We start from the raw sequence: 5,142 nt of genomic DNA on the forward strand, positions 1-5,142 counted from the left end.
ATCAACTTGAAATGAAATGCGAAATCAACCAAAGTGGATAATTGGACATCACGTTGGATCACACCGACACTATAGTTACTTTAGGGTTACTAGCCTATGGTAAACCTCCCTATAGATGCACTAGACTATATAAAGGGACAATCCCACGTACTAAAACCAAGTCCTAGCCGTAGCCAAACAACGGCATCCCCAAGTTTTCAAAATCAACAAGTTATGCAATAATGTATATATCAACATTATATACAAGATAATTAACTATCTACCATGCACAACCGAATTTGGAAACACATACAATCCATGCTTTAAGTCCACAACTAATAAGGCATGACAAATGTTAAATCTTCAGTGTGCGATTCATTACACGCTATAACAAAATATCTCAACATTGAAATCCTAAACTCATGAATCTAATAAAAGTCCAAAATCATGATTTTAAACATACTACCAACGTCAAGTACATTTAACACAATAGAAACAAAAATTAAGTAAATAAACTAATTAATTTCCGTAGGTTTCAATTCTCAACCAAATGATCCCTAATTAACACATATTAAACAATATAGCATGGTCATTACATATGCCAAATCAAAATTTAATTAGGTCATTGAAACAATAAGGTAGAATTTTATTAAAACATGATAATTAAATCTATAACTCCTAAAACAACTTCAAATGGCCCAAATTAATATATGTTAGTATACAAGTCCCAGTCATCACAATTGCCAAGTTAAAAACTTAATTAAGTCAAAGGGACCACTAAATAGATTTTAATTAATCATTTTAATTAAAATCTCTAGATTTTTAAACTTATCCAAATGCTCTCAAATTAAAGTATGTCAAAGAACATGCCAAGGCCTATTTAAATCTCACATTACAACTTAATTTCATGCTTGCTATAACCATGTGAATTAAACTTTCATAAAATATAGATATTAAATAAATTTTGTAATTCTTAATCAAATGATCCAAATTTAATATATGTTAACAACCATACCAAGGACTAATTTTCTAGCATGCCACAATTTAATTCCAAGTTTTATAGCATCATGAAAATTAAATCTTAAACTAAGAAAATAATTAAATTAAATTCTAGAACTTGAATTAAAGCATGCATATAACTTGTATAAACATCAATAACGTGCTATACATCAAGAACAATAAATTATAGCACCCTCTACCTCAATTTGAGATAAAAATCTCAAAAGCCACCAAAATGAAACGGCTCCGAATCCGACAATACTTCAGGGTTTTGTCGGGGACAACGCCATGAACGATAAACTCCAAAGAGGACCCATGAAAATCAAAACTTGACTACGAACCCGAACTCAAAATTTGGCCAAAAAGGGGTTCTAATAAGGGTGGAAGAAGCGCATCACCAAGACAAGCATTAAACACTAAAGCACTACGATGTTTTAACAAAGGAAAGGAGCTCAAAAGAGGAGAGAGAAGGTGGCAGCCCCATGGACATCCATGGCTGCTGGCCAAGACAGGAAGAAGAAGAGAAAATTTTGATTTTTTTTCTTTAAGTGCCCTATTTATAGAAAATCTCAAAAAGTGCCCTGAACGAGCCCCGCCGGGTCTGGAAAAGTGAAATTCACGCAGACACTCTCAAATAGCAAAACTCAGTGAACGAAAAAGATTCCAAATGAGAAAATATGAACAATAGAAGAAACAACATTAAAACTGAGTCCCAAGCAGAAAGTTATGCCCCAAACAAGTTCGGTAGCAATTGGGCCAGAAACCTTAAAACTGGAGAAAAACGACCAGAAGGAAATTCTACGAGCACATAACTCGACGAAATGTGAAAATGAATCTCGTGCGAGGATCTAGGCTCAAAATGAGGTATTTTTGCTATAACTTTCATTAATTGCATAATGGCCCCTCCAAAAAGTGAAAACTGCACTAATGGCCTAGAATGAAAATATCTTTAAAAAAATATTTTCTTAAAAACCCTTGAAATAAAATATCTTCAAAAGATATTTATGAAAAACTCGTAGGAAAAGAAAAAGATTCTAAAAAACTATGCGTCCATGCCCTTATGGACACCGGGGGCAACCAGAATACTTTCTTACAAAAGTAAAGATACGTATTTCGCGGAAACCACTTAAGATGAAGGTACGTGAATTCGAAAACCAACTCCGAGCATGAAAAGTGAGGTTGTGCCAAAAAGTGACAAACAGGAAAATGACAAAATAGGGAAAAGATTTAATAGGGAAAATGACGAAAAGTGAATAGTGTCGAAAAACGAAAAATATGAAAATGACTAAACCTTGAAGGAAGTTATCAATCCAAAGGAAAGAGTCTTAGAAACCATTTCTGAGCACCTAAGATGACACTAAGAGGCGAGAAAATGAACCCAAAAAGGAAAAGACAACGGAAAAAATTTATTCGCAAAATTTGAGGAAAAATAAAAGGAATGAAAATGACCAGTTCATTACAACCTTCCCACCTTAAAGGAATTTCGTCCCCGAAATCCAGCCCCAACAAATAAAAGGCGAAACTAGGATAACTACGGAGTACATCTCCGAGTACCCCACACAACATGCTATGAAAGCAATCCCAAAACTGAAAGACAACGCACAAACCAATGTCATTCGCACCCACATGCTTACGACAGGACAACCCCTCAAAAGATAAGTGACCACACGGCCACACGATAAGTCAAAGTCACACACAGAACCCAAGGTTAGACAAGGAAATGGAAGGCAACAACCAAAAGCACTCCTCCAAATAAACCATCATATTGATCCAAAAACAACCACCAAAAGAACTCCAAGATAACCACACATCAAATCATAGTACCAAATAAAGATGACATGGCAGTATGAATAGCGACCAAAACCCGCCCACGGCGTACTCAAATGTATGGTAGCAATGACAGTACCTAGTGCCCGCCCACACTTACTCGTCAGTAAGGTAGCATCGACGGCATCTAGCACTCGCCCACAACACACAACTTGTACGGTAGCATGACAGTACAAGGCACTAGTTCATAACCTACCCCCACTAGGTTTACCCATGAAGCCACTCGATACAAATGACATTAATGTCGTGAATCGTCATTACTAAAAGCAATCCGATAACTCGGCATTCCGTAGAGTTGAGACATGATCCAAAGACGTCGACATCTCCGCCACTCTCAAAACCCTAACGACTATGCTACAGGTAGCTTCTGGCTTAAGGTCTCAATCCTCAATACAACAAAACCATCAACTCCAATGTCTCAAAACACTCCTATTAACAACATCCATCAAGAATCCAAAGCCTGATAGACAAATCAACACCACCAGGAATCAAAACGAACCCCACTACAAGACATTTCATCGAAAGTCCCACATATCTCCCTAAAACAGATCAACTACAAAACCACACTAGAATTAAACATCGGATCAAAATCCCTATCACAGATAACTAAATCCTCGAAAAATAAGTCCACCACATGGCACACACATCAAAATCTTGACAACTAAGGTCACAAAACAAGTCTCTCAAAACCGTGCTTGACATCACCAAGCTAAGCTAAAATTCCTTAATTTCAGTCCATAAACAGTCACTGGAACTACGATTCCTCAAAACTATGCCTAGCCATAACTAGGATGAGAAAACTCTACAAACAAACCATATCCAACAGCAATCCCCCAAAACTTCTCTTAAGAGTCAACCACATCCAGGTCTCCAAAAATCAAGGCATGTCTCCAAAAGACATCCTCAAAAGAGCATCGACTTACGAGTCAAACAAATCCTCAATGATATGGACACAAGTCCCCGTAAAATGATTTCACGCCAATCAACTCACTCTGAGCACCACAACCCCGCCAACAACCACGGCAAAACTTCCCAAGGAAAGACACGAAAAAAAAAAAAAAGAAAAAAAAAAAAGAAAAGAAAAGGAAAAAGAAAAAAACCACCAGTCCTAAGAAGGACAACACCACTACTCCACCTCTGAAACAAAGACAACAAGGTCAAAGACTTCGCCCCCTACATAGGAGTAAGTTGACCAAAATCCACCAAATCTTCACCAAGGACTCAAGACAACAGTGGCAATCATCACGGACCAACCAACCCCAACCGTGCACAAGGCGACGAAGAGAATAGACTCACTCCTTGTGAAGTCCCAAACATGAACCAAGAAAAAGAAAAGAAACCCTATTCCCTTATAATGGCAACACAACAAACACGAAGAGAAAGCGTTCTTCCCACCTTAGGGAAGTAGATAGCTCAAGACAAAACAAATGTTACAACTCCTCTACAAGGAATCTAAAAAAAAAATCATACACATTACGTGCGACTGAGCAAAACAAAAGGGAAAACCAAACAAGGAAGTCATGCATCTGATAATAAATGCAACTACCAAGAAAGTAAATCTACTCATATAGATAAAATAAAGGGTACATGTAACACGTTTCCATGTAAGCACAAAATCATGTATCTAAAGCACAGTAACAACATGGCATCTCTAAGCATATAAAGAAGGCATGCAAATGTCACACAACAAGAAAGCAAATGTGGACACTCATACTACAACATGGTAGTAAACAAAACTGCAGAATATAAAATGAAGCAACAATGAACCATATGAACATCGTGTCCTAGAGTGTCTAAGTAAAAGGAAGGTAAGTCCTAGCTATAAACTGACTCCAAAAACTAATGTGACAACAACCTGTCTCAAAACAAACGTGAGCCCTCACCACAATGGTAAGATTCTAACAATCCATTTCCGAATCTAAAGGTGAAACTACTAGCGACACTAACAATGCAATGCTCTCACCAACCCAAAACATTGATCATTCGACTTGACCACAAAAGCATCATCATACAAGGAGAACTCAAAGAAAATGGCAACTATTGCCATACCATCAACAACCAAATCAATCTCAAGAATCGTCCTTAAAACAACCATCAATCACTGACCAAAAGGACTACGCCTATTGGAACAAAAACCAACACCGATTCCATCTGAACTACACTTGTAGCTAGCCAGTACGGTAGCATGACAGTGCCATGCACCTACCCACAAACGAACCCACCCATGAAAATTGAAATCTCAGAGGAACCTACCAAAACAACCAAGGATCCTAAGAGGTCCATAACCCCATCATAGCCCAAAACCAATAAATCCAGCCGTTCAGCTACGCTCAATGA

The sequence above is a fragment of the Cornus florida genome, unplaced genomic scaffold, assembly GCF_030987335.1.
Source record: "Cornus florida cultivar Cherokee Brave unplaced genomic scaffold, ASM3098733v1 CherokeeBrave_3.0.0_Hap2_Chr10, whole genome shotgun sequence".
In the NCBI taxonomy this organism is placed as follows: Eukaryota; Viridiplantae; Streptophyta; class Magnoliopsida; order Cornales; family Cornaceae; genus Cornus; species Cornus florida.